General features: G+C 42.8%; 1 pseudogene; it reads left to right on the top strand.

Moving 5' to 3' along the window:
* The first annotated feature begins 460 nt into the window (after positions 1 to 460).
* Positions 461 to 579, top strand: LOC134937481 (5S ribosomal RNA; annotated as a pseudogene).
* Positions 580 to 13,053: the final 12,474 nt, after the last annotated feature.

Genomic DNA, 13,053 nt, shown 5'->3' on the forward strand with positions numbered 1-13,053 from the left:
TGTTCATCCATTATCTATATATATTTTTTCCCTGCGTTGATATTATTGCACTTTGTGATAACTTATACTCCCGAGGGGGATTCTAACGACAGTATTTGCGGGCCGACTGTCCATCTTACTTATTTACTGTGGTGATCATTTTCTGAGACTGACTTTACTCACAGCAGTATTCTGTGTTATTAACTTAATTTCTAATTTTGGGTTATAACCCCAATTACGTAGAATACCAACCTAGAATCAATTCCACTTCCTTATCTGTCTCGTGGACTCTCATCCTCGATTCACGGAGCACAGAGCCACGGATGTGGGTGCTGCTGAACCGTGCCTAACGTGGAAAGCAGATCCACCTATTCTTACTTATCCTTTCACTTCCCCCCCTTCTTCCTATTTCTTCTTATAATTTCCTACTGAATTATTTCCAATATAGGTGCACTCTCATTGGCGTGCTGATTATACTATCCTCTACTATCATACCACGCTGCCATCGCCCGATCTCGTCCGATCTTGGAAGCTAAACAGTGTTGGGCCGGGTTAGTACCAGGAAAGGAGACTGCCTGTGAATACCTGGTGTTGTAGAGTGGGAATTTGCTTCCTCTTTGTGTGAGAAGAACACGCCAACAGCAGTATCACCATTATTTCTTTCCCATATCTCCTCATCTAGTCAGTGAATGCTCAGTGCAGGTCAATGTTTTTTCCATTTGCAATTATGGTATTTGTCGAACGATTCAGGTGCTAGAGTCTGGTGATCACTTAACAGCTATATATCCCCTTAACACAAGTGATCATAGTTGGATATCTACATATTAATGCCTTGACCACTCCTCGGTCCTATTAATACAGCAATCTGTACTGGTCAGGGGAAATGGTGGTATGACAATTCTGTGTTTACAACCTTTCCAATCACTCTTTGGAATAAAGAGACCAGAACATTTTAACATTTTTTTTCTAATTCTTTATTTCTTCATGGATCATTTAGATGGGTAAATTGTGCTTATATTATTACCAATAAAAGTTATGTTTTAAACATCCTCTGATTTACATTATAGGAACTTCTTTCCTGTAAAGAGTGCGCCCACACAAGAGCCTTCTTTTTCTCCCTTGTTAGTCTATGTACTTTCTGGCTCTGGGCGCACCACCAACGAGGAAAGCATATAGGAGAAAATCACAGATATTTTCTCGCTCCCGTTACTAAGGGTAATTAATTGTCCAATTTTGTTTTTTTCCGTTTATACACTTTATTACATTTTGTGACCTGTGCCCGATCGCACTATGTTTTGTCAGAAGAGGATGATGTTCAGGTAGCTAGCTGGGTCACAGTTAGAAGGAAGAAAAAGAGGGGGAGGCTCGACAACTCCAAACTATCAAACCCAAACAAATTTGACAGACTGAACGAGGAATCAGAGGATGATAGTGAAGAAATGACGGTGCCGGAGGAGACTGCTCCCTCTAGCAGCCAGTGGAGCGGTCCCTCTAGCACAGTTGGGATAAAAGATAGTGAGGTACCTAGTCAGATTGTGGTGGTAGGGGATTCTATCATCAGAAAGGAAGATAGGGCAATCTGCTACCGGGACCGTGATCGTCGTACAGTCTGTTGTCTCCTGGTTGCTCGGGTATGGCACATTGCGGACCGGGTAGATAGATTGTTGGGAGGGGCTGGGAAAAACCCGGCGGTCTTGGTGCACGTTGGAACCAATGACAAAGTTAGCGGAAGGTGGGATGTCCTTAAGAAAGACTATAGGGACTTAGGAAAGGAACTTAAGGCAAGGACATCTAAGGTAATATTCTCCGAAATATTACCCGTGCCACGGGCTAGTCCAGGGAGGCAGAGGGAGATTATGGAGGTAAATGTGTGGCTTAGGGATTGGTGTAGGAAAGAGGGGTTTGTGTTCCTGGAACACTGGGTGAACTTCTCAGTCAGGTGCCATCTCTTTTGTCATGATGGATTGCACCTGACTGAGGAGGGGGCAGCGGTGCTGGGGGGAAGGATGGTTAGAAGGTTGGTGGAGATTTTAAACTAGGAGCCTGGGGGGATGGTTTAGCAAGAAACTACGGGTCATGCAGCGAGAACAGTGGGGATGGCGGTAGTAAACAAAATGGGGGAGAAGTTGGGGGGAGGGTAAGAGCAGGCGGTAAGGTTACTAACATGGGTACTAAAAGAGATATTACCAAAGCACTAACCAATGATGATTACAGGTAATCATTGCTACATAAGGTGAAAGATGTCCCTAACGCAAGGGAAAATACTTATCTTAGTTGTATGTATATAAACGATAGAAGCATTACTGGTAAAAAGGGCGAACTAGAAATACTTGCAGCAAGCAATCAGTATGATATTGGGAAGGTTTGTTTCTAGGAAAAAATACTACAGATAAATGGGATGTACTCAATTTCCTGCTAGCTAAAAATACTCTCAAATTTTAATCCTACGAGCAGCAAAAAAAGGAATAAAAATCATAAACCGATGTGGCTTAACAAAAAGATAAAGGAACTTATGGGCAAGAAAAGGCGAGCAATTAAAAAGTACAAATCTGACGCGGAAGCAGAGTAATTTCAGCACTATAAGGAATGTAACAAAATATGCAAAAAGGAAATAAGAGCGGCTAAAGTAGAAACTGAAAAACTAGTAGCAAAGGAAAGCAAAGCGAATCCCCAAAAAATCTTTAAATACATTAATAGCAAGAGATTAAAGAAGGAGAGTATAGGCCCTTTAAAAGACAAGTTGGGAGTCTTAAGCAAAAATTATAATGACATAGCGGACACACTAAACGAGTTTTTTGCAACAGTATTTACTAGAGATGACCCAATTCAGAGACTAACACATAATCTCAATAATGAGAATATCCCACTGATAGGTACTTATTTAAGCGAGGATGTAGTCTGTGACCAATTAAAACATTTAAAGATTAATAAGTTACTGGGTCCCGATGGTATTCACCCAAGGGTTCTAATGGAGCTTCACTATGAACTTGCAAAACCGCTATTTTTGATCTTTAAGGATTCAGTAATATCAGGTATGGTTCCCAAAGATTGGTGTATAGCGGAAAGAGTGCCTATATTAAAAAAGGGAAGTAAAGCTGAACCAGGTAATTACAGACCAGTTAGTCTTACATCTATAGTGGGGAAAGTATTGAAAGGTATTCTAAGAGATAGTATTCAGAAGTTCCTTGACGTCAATAAGGTCATTAAAAGGAATCAAGATGGGTTTATGAAGAATAGATCCTGTCAAACCAACTTACTTGGCTTTTATGAAACAGTAAGCGCAAACCTAGATCAGGGTAAAGAGGTGGATGTAATCTTTTTAGACTTTGCCAAGGCTTTCGACACTGTACCACACATGAGACTTATCTACAAGCTACAAGAAATAGGGATAGGAAGCACAATATGCACTTGGGTCAAAAATTGGTTAGATAATAGGGAGCAGCGCGTTGTGGTTAATGGATCTTTTTCAAATTGGACTGAAGTACTAAGTGGTGTGCTACAAGGCTCAGTATTAGGATCACTATTATTCAATATTTTCATTAACGACCTAACAGAAGGTCTAGAGAGCATGGTGTAAATTTTTGCAGATGATACCAAATTGTGTAAAGTTATAAATGCAGAGGGGGATGCAGAGTCGCTTCAGAACGACTTAGTTAAATTAGAAGCTTGGGCAGCGAAATGGAGAATGCGCTTCAATACAGACAAGTGTAAGGTAATGCACTGTGGTAACAAGAACAAAAATAACACCTGCATACTAAATGGGGTAAAATTAGGCAATTCTGTACTGGAAAAGGAATTAGGTGTCCTCATAGACAGCAAACTAAGCAGTAATACCCAAAGTAGGACTGCAGCAAAGAAGGCTAATAAGATACTAGCATGCATAAAACGGGGAATTGATGCTAGGGACGAGAGTGTTATACTCCCATTATATAAATCACCTGTGAGGCCACACCTTGAATACTGTGTACAATTCTGGGCACCATACTACAAAAAGGATATACTGGAGCTAGAAAAGGTTCAGAGGCGGACGACCAAACTAATTAAGGGTATGGAGACGCTGGAATATGAGGAAAGGCTTGCAGGACTAGGCATGTTTACACTGGAAAAGAGGAGACTAAGAGGGGACATGATCAACATCTACAAATATATAAGGGGACAGTATACAGATCTTGCGCAGGACCTGTTTTTGGTTAGATCAACACAGAGAACTTGTGGACACTCGTTCAGGTTAGAGGAGAGGAGATTCCGCACAATATATCGTAAAGGCTTTTTTACGGTAAGGACGATACGTGTTGGAATTCCCTGCCTGAGGGAGTTGTAATGGCCAACTCAGTCAACACCTTTAAGAATGGGTTAGATAAATTTCTAATGGATAAGGGTTATGGTGCATACTAGTCACGCACTATGGTTATTATAAAAAAGAGGGGTAAAACGTAATGTCTGTCATCAACATCAGTCAAAATTTTATACCAAATAATCCTGCATAGGAGACCACAAATAGGTTGAACTCGATGGACAATTGTCTTTTTTCAACCTTAGATACTATGGGGCAGATGTATGAACCTGGAGTAGGAATAAGGAAGTGATAAACCAGTGATATGTGCAAGGTGCTAAAGGCACCAGCCAATCAGCTCCAATATGTAAATTAACAGTTAGGATCTGATTGGCTGGTGCCTTTATCACCTTGCACATATCACTGGTTTATCACTTCCTTGTGCCTTCTCCAGGTTAATACATCTGCCCCTATGTTACTATGTTACTATGTTACTATATTATCCAGTATGTATTTGTTTGTTTTTTTGCAAATATAGCAAACTGATTAACATAACATTGCATTAGAGGAGATGTAACAAGTCTTGGAGAGAGATAAAGTGGAGAAGAAATCATTCAGCTTCTGTCCTTTATCTCTCACAGTCTGCTCAAGGCTTAATACATCTCCCCTATTGTGAGTATCATCTCGAAGGTGTCCATGTCACACACATATAAGCACAGTATGCACCTACACTAAACAACATTAATTTACCTATAATTGCATTTACATCATGTACAATACTTCTACACTAAGGGTCTTATTTGTAGTTGTATATTTCAAACCCCATGCTCTGTGCAGGCACTTTTGAGTTTTAAAGCACTGCTGACTATCAGGCTGACATAGAATCTCATTATAGGATGACTTAGCTTCATTTTCAAAGCCTGCTTCTGAAAGGCTGATTGAGCTAAACCATTTTTCTGTAAACAAGTGCTAACCTTCTTCCCCATACAGTGGACTGTAGGTGAGATCTACCTGCTAGCATAATTCTAATCCTGAGAACGCACAATTGAAGAGATTGCTTCTTTTAGATATAGACTATTAATTTAACTACAGTTTTAAAACATGCAGTATCATTGCTTGCAACTATTGCCACCTCAGCTATGTAAGTTGTTACATTTACAGTAATACTATGATATGCTCTGCAATCTAACATAGAGCAAAACTGAGGCGTTCAGCATAATTTCATGGACCCACCAGATGAGGTCACATGGTCATGGTTTGAAGGCCTATATTATTTGCCAGAAATTATACTAAGCACCTCAATTTTGCTCTACTGTATGTTAAATTACAGAGTTTATTATAAATATTCTGATTAGCAGTGCTTAGTACTATAGAGTGTGCATCTGCTTCTTTTTTTGTGTGGCACTACACATCTCAGCATGAGAGCATCACTTATTATGTTTGGAATTAGGGTGTGCAGCCGAAGGTCACATCCCCCCATATATACATCTGTGCAAAAGCGTCATATCCCCAAAAGTTTTTTATTTATACAGTACATTCTAAATATTCTCCATATTGTGTGGTTTAAGTGATAATATATTATTGTTTTCATATATTATTTTTGTTGTTCTATTTAAAACATGAATAAATATTAACAATTTGTGCTGATTAATTGTCTGAATAGAAATAATTAATGCCTCAATAATTTAAACTAAACAGTAGAGTCCCTCAAAGTAACCTGCTGCTGGTTTAAAAATCTGACAAGACTTATTGATTTAACAATACTATTATATACACTACAAAAAAATTATGTAAACAATATAAAAAATATATACCTGCTGTTCTCACCTGCTATTTTTAATATTGTTTTTTATTTACTTTTATTGTAGTGTGTAATAGTATTGTTAAAGCAATAAATCGTGTCAAATTTTCAAGCCAGCAGCCAGTTATTTTGAGCACCTCTACGATTTAGTTTATATTGGCCCTCATTCCGAGTCGTTCGCTCAGTAATTTTCATCGCATCGCAGTGAAATTCCGCTTAGTACGCATGCGCAATATTCGCACTGCGACTGCGCCAAGTAATTTAACAATAAAGATAGTATTTTTACTCACGGCTTTTTCTTCGCTCCGGCGATCGTAGTGTGATTGACAGGAAATGGGTGTTACTGGGCGGAAACACAGCGTTTTATGGGCGTGTGGATAAAAACGCTTCCGTTTCCGGAAAAAACGCAGGAGTGGCCGGAGAAACGGAGGAGTGTCTGGGCGAACGCTGGGTGTGTTTGTGACGTCAAACCAGGAACGACAAGCACTGAACTGATCGCAGATGCCGAGTAAGTCTGAAGCTACTCTGAAACTGCTAAGTAGTTTGTAATCGCAATATTGCGAATACATCGTTCGCAATTTTAAGAAGCTAAGATTCACTCCCAGTAGGCGGCGGCTTAGCGTGTGTAATTCTGCTAAAATCGCCTTGCGAGCGATCAACTCGGAATGAGGGCCATTGTTCATATTGTGAGATGGATTTCCTGGTCCACAGTATAGGGGCTAACATTTTCCAGTCTGCACATACATACATACATACATACATACATACATACACACATACGGTATAAATTACAAATAATGAATTTACGTTTATACTTAGCATCCATTTTTGTTTCGTATATCAGAATAATGTCTGATACTGTATGTTTCACCATCAACTTTTGTTTGCTTTAACTCCTATAAGCTGGCTATCATGGAGTAGTGTAATTTACTTAACTATGTCTCCCTGCACATTGATAGATGCCCTGTATAACTCAGGTTGGAAAATACTTTCTGTTATTTCTTTCTTTGTATATATAGTGGCAGATGCTCAATTAGCTTACTGATATCATTCATGTGCTTGAAAAGGAGGGGGTTTTCTAAGCAGGAAAAAAAACACATTTTGTTTCCCCCAGCCAGGGCCGCCATCAGAAACTATGGGGCCTGGGACTGGCAAAATAGGCAGGGCTCCCTCCCCACAAAAATAATAATAATAATAATAATAATAATAATAATGAAATAAAAATAAATATATATTATATTTTATATAAAAATAAAATTCTATGTCCCCAGAGTTTTGCCCCTAGCACCATATTATTCCCCACACATTAATGCCCCACACTGTATTGCCCCAGTACCTGCACACAGGGGAGCTGCTTGTTGTCAGGGGTTCTGCTTGTCCCCCCCCCCCCCCCCTGCAGCCGCTGCCGACGCTGGAGCCACAGCAGACTGTTTGGCAGCCTGTTTCACGTAAAACTATTGAAAATGTCCCTTCTAAAATGGCCACCGCCTCGACGGAGACAGTTACTAGAGGAGGCTCTAGTATCTTTAATAACTGTCTCCTCAGAGGCGGCGGCCATCTTGAGAGAGACATTTTTAATAGCCTGCACTGGAGCCGTGCAAACAATGGGCAGCAGTGGCGGCGACAGGAAGACGGACTGCGGCGAGTGGGCAGTGGCGTGAGCAGCCCAGGCCCTCATCTCACTCTTAGAGAGGCCGGGCCCGGGACAGCTGTGCCCACAGCAATCCCCTGATGGCGGGCCTGCCCCGAGCACCCTGAATAATAGCAGTAACCAGATTTAAATCCCATACAATATCTTAGAATTCAGAGATCTTGGTTACATATATCTGCGCAAATGTATGTATAAGCCCCCATGCTGCGTCGAGGCCTCTCTGTATATATTGGGGGTCCCTAGCGCTATATCTAGGTGCAGGGCGTGGCACCCCAAAAATCAGCATAAGCAGACAGCCCAGGGCAGCATACCAGTGAAAAAACTATAATGTTAATAGATTAGTGTTAAGAAGCCGAAGCTATAGAGAAAGTGATACAAAAATCAGATGTAATTAAAATAGAAATAGTGCTAAAGAAATTAGTATGTGATAAGTGTTAATAAAGTGTAAGGGTATGCCACACTAAAGCCATCCAGCTCAGCCAATCCAGGGGCACCACATCCCACACCTCCACAACCCCAATCTGGGTCTATGATTAACCAGCAAGGAGCCACATGATAATGGCTCCCTGCTACAATATATCTAAGCTAAGAGCTACCTTCCATTACTTTCTTTGTATCAGTAATATTTGAATTTATTGTAAATGTTTTTCTGCATTGTGTTTTTATCACTGTTATAAAGATGCATTTAGACCAGATTCCCAAACTGTCACTACAGTCCAGGTTTTAAGGATATCCATGCTTGAATTCAGATTATTAAATCAAATTGCCTGGGGTACTAGTTGTCACCTATGCTCAAGCATACATAATCTTAAAATATAGACTGCAATGGCAAAACTCCTATATAGACAAATATAACCATGAGCAACCTAATTACTTCTTGTCTGGATAATTGAGACTGTAAAGTATAGTATGCTTATGACACTTGAAGCAAAAGCGGCCATTTTGCGGGCTTAATCACTATTCTGTGTACTAATTCACTAAGAAATAGTCATTGTGCCACTTCAGGGCTTTTCTGATACCGGTGGTCCCTACATGGCACAATAACAATACTCACATTGGGCCATGTAGCAGGGACGTGCAGTCAGGGGAGGCAGTGCCTCCCCTGTGATTAATTATTAAAATCATACAAAGAAGATACTTATGACACATAGTCTGTGTCATAAGTATCTTCTTTATTTAATTCTAATAATTTAATGCGTTTAAATGCATTTGGGAGGCACTGATAGCAGTGCCTCCCGTGGATAATGGGAACGGGGCAGAGCGGGGGGGGGGCGGGGCCAAGCACTGGGTTGTATAAGCCCATTCAAATAGATAGGGAAAGCGGCACTGAAGCAAGTGCCTCGCTGACAGGGACACCACCCCCATGTCAGCGAGGCACCTGTGATTGGGCAGCAGATCCAGAGCTGGATCCGCTGTCCAATCACCAACACGACGCTGGAGGGGGAAGAGGCGGCGGAACTGTGACTGGCGTTGGAGCGACGGGCCTGAAGCAGGAGTGAGGGGTGAGTTCTATGTTTGTGTGTTTGTGTTGTGTTGTCCCCGTTGTAGTGCTCACCTCTCCTCCTGGCCCTCCGCCTCCAGCCGCTGCCGTCTCCTTCCTGCCTGCGGCACCACTGTGACTCGTATTGCCGGGCGCTTAGCAAAGGGCCGGGAGCTGTCTGTGAGTGAGGCGCATCCTGTTGCTAAGCAACGGGTCGGGAGCTGTCTGTGAGTGAGACCGGGTCTCTCTCTCTCTCTCTCTCTCGTATTTATTTCTATTCTTGTTCCAGATGCCTGGTTCCCATTGGATTCTACTGGACAAGTGGACGTGACCGGCGTGGGATGTAGGTAAGTAATCTTTCTCTTATTTTTACAGGAACCACCTATTGGATTCTACTGGACAAGTGGACGTGACCGGCGTGGGATGTAGGTAAGTATGTGTGAGTGTGTAAGTGTGTTTTTAATAAACTTTTACTGTCACGGTGTGCGAGTTGTGTTTTTATTTGGGTATTTTTTGTTGTTGTAGAACTACAGGTACCAGTGGGCCCGTTATTTCCCCGCATGCTGGTACTTGAGGTTCTCCAAGTACCAGCAAGCGGGGGAGGCTTGCTGGGCCTTGTAGTTCCACAACAAAAAACAATACTCTTTTTTTTTACACACTTATGGCTATCAGCCTGGCACCCACCACCTAGGGGTGCTGGGGACAGCCTCGGGCTTCACCCCTGGCCCTTGGGTGCCTGGAGGGGGGGACCCCTTCATTTAAGGGGTCCCCACACCTCCGGGGAACCCCGGCCAGGGGTGACTAGTTGGGGGGGTAATGCCACGGCCGCAGGGACCTACGTAAATGTGTCCCCCGGCTGTGGCATTATGTCCCTGGCTAGTGGAGCCCGGTGCTGGTTTCAAAAATACGGGTGACCCCTACGTCTTTTGTCCCCCGTATTTTTTGGAACCAGGACCGGACTAAGAGCCCGGTGCTGGTTGTCTAAATACGGGGGATCCCCTGTCCAATTTCCCCCCAGTATTTAAACAACCAGGACCGGCTCAAAGAGCCCGAGGCTGGTTACACTTAGGAGGGGGGACCTCACGCATTTTTTTTTTAACCCATTCAGACCCTTTTCCATTAAGTTAATGGAAGCCCTGGACAACAAAATTGCATTCATGTCCTCCTCCCACTCCCTTCCTAGTCCCAAACACTATTTTTTTTTTCTATAAAAATGTACAATATATCTCAAGTATGATGAGCAGGCAGGCAGTGGGCATTGGCGGCATCGGACTGAGATGCAAATTAGTGACAGACGGCTGGGTCAGTTGATGGTGGGTGAGTTTGTAAGCCATTGGCGGTGGCACAGGGCATCGTCTCAGGGTCAGTAGCGGGCATTTACTTGGCGGCGGTAGGGGTCATCGGCAGATTCGGTGGACATTATGGCTGTAGTGCCTCACCAGCCACTGACCTCACTGCACGCCACTGCCATGTAGTGGTTTATTGTAAGGGCTCATGATAAATGCACATACAGAAATGCACCCATATTGAGAGTTAGCTTACCTAGGAGCCACCCCTGGGATCTCCAAGGAGCACTACAGGAATTAACATGCCCTCCAAATGCTGATTCCATCCATGCCTCTCCCAACAGCAAAAAAAAAATTTCAGTGGAAGCTGCTCAAATCAATCTGTCAGTACTTTTAAGGTACTTTACAATAGACAATTACATTGCCCAGAGTGGATGTTGTTATCATGCAGTGTAGGGACTGCCGACATCAGAGAAACCATGACGTGGCCTGGTGTCTTATCATGTATTTGCAAATGCATACAATAAAAATCTCTGAATTTCTATTACCATATAGTGTTTGAAGTATTGTTTCCAGTACTATTTAGTGTGATGGGGGACACCTGGGGTGACACCCCACTTTCTGTTTTCAGTTTGGTATGACCCCTCATTTTCATGCATCTGAAAAGTACTTTCAGATTGATTAGGGGTAGCAATTCTTTATGCTTTCAGACCCCAGTAGTCAAATCATGGTCTCAAACCTCCATCCTTTTTCTTATTGAAGAAAAGCCTTGGGTGACTTTGACTCTCTAACCATTGTTCATGGTTCACTTTGATATATTCAGATATGGCCTAGGTCTCAGGATGTGACAAAGGTAATAGTCTTACATGAGGAGGCATCATTCCAGGTAACAGGTCGGTAGAACAGTCCCATTCCTGATGAGCAGGTAGTGTTTCAGCTGCTTTGTTGCTGAACACATCATACAGTCTATGGAGCTAGTAGAGAGTCATACTGGGAGATGATCGAATTGTCGGCAATCATCTCAAATGGCACTGAGTTCCAAATTACAAGATTTGATGTTCACTCCAGTCTAATATGGGAGTGGGCTTGCATATCCAAAGAAGACCAAGGTTAATCAGACTCTCAGCTGATGTGAGTTTATAGAAGGAAATTAACTCCCTTTGGAGAGCGCCAACCTGCATGGTAACTTCTTAAGTCCAGGAGTGGGTGGTAGCATTAAAATTTTTTTATTCTCATTCACTCCGATGATACAGAGTGGAGACTGTAGAGGCACACTAGGAATTCCTAACTTCTGAATTTACTTGGCTGTTATGAAGCGCCATCAGTGCCAGAATTGAAAAACACCTTGAGAATTAAAATGTACCTAATCTGACCCTCCCCCCCCCCCCCCCCCCTTCGCTTCCCCTTTTCCCAAGTGAACAGTTAGGACTTCTCATTTCCTGGATGTTCGGGACAAAAAGTAAGAAGGTGACCTTGTTCACCACAGTATAAGCACATCTTATTGTTGAACCTTCTTTTCCTTTCTGATGCTGGGAAGCTTGACTTACCAATTTGCTTCAGTTCTTCAGAGTGATCAACAGGGCTATGGGCAGTATGGATGGTGTAAAGATTAGCATTACTGCCTCACAGCAGTGAGGTCATGGGTTCGATTCCCATCTGTTATGAGCCGCCACCATGGTTCACATCTCCGACAGGTCCTGGTAATTGCTAGGCAACCTGAATATCACAGTACTTCCACCAGGCGATCCCCACTGGTTGCTCAGCAACCAGGATGCCAGGCAGCTGTTTCCTAGTGACATTGGATGCTGTGACTGTATGTGCAGTGCTGCAGCTACACAGAATTACTAATTAGCTGACACTCGCAGACTGGCTTTCCCCATTGGTTCAGTTAGTTGTAATAAGGCATTCAGCCCAGCTATCTGGTGCTAGTTATAGCTTGTGCCTTGTCAGTAGATGCTGCTTGTCCCTGTTTCCAGACCCTGTGGAGATTTTGCCTGTCCTGTGGATAATCTGGAAGATTATCTACCGATTTGAGACCTAGTCCTTGTCCTGTTTGTACCTACACTCGGAATGAGTTGTTCGCTCGTTATTTTTTTCCGCTACATGCGCAATGTTCGCAGTGCGCCTGCGCCACGTAAATTAGCACAAAAGTTTGGTATTTTACTCACGGCCTAACAAGGATTTTTCATCGTTCTAGTGATTGGAGAGTGATTGACAGGAAATGGGTGTTTCTGGGCGGATACTAGCCGTTTTATGGGAGTGTGCGGAAAAACGCTGGCGTTTCTGGGAAAAACGCGAGAGTGTCTGAAGAAACCGGGGAGTGTCTGGCCGTACGCTGGGTGTGTTTGTGACGTCAAACCAGGAACGAAACTGACTGAACCGATCGCAGTGTAGAAGTAAGTCTGGAGCTACTCAGAAACTGCTAAGAAATTTCTAAACGCAATTCTGCTAATCTTTCGTTTGCAATTCTGCTAAGCTAAGATACACTCCCAGAGGGCGGCGGCTTAGCGTGTGCAATGCTGCTAAAAGCAGTTAGCGAGCGAACAACTCGGAATGAGGGCCTATGTCCCAATATGTATTAAC

Source organism: Pseudophryne corroboree, chromosome 6 (assembly GCF_028390025.1).
Source record: "Pseudophryne corroboree isolate aPseCor3 chromosome 6, aPseCor3.hap2, whole genome shotgun sequence".
Lineage (NCBI taxonomy): Eukaryota > Metazoa > Chordata > Amphibia > Anura > Myobatrachidae > Pseudophryne > Pseudophryne corroboree.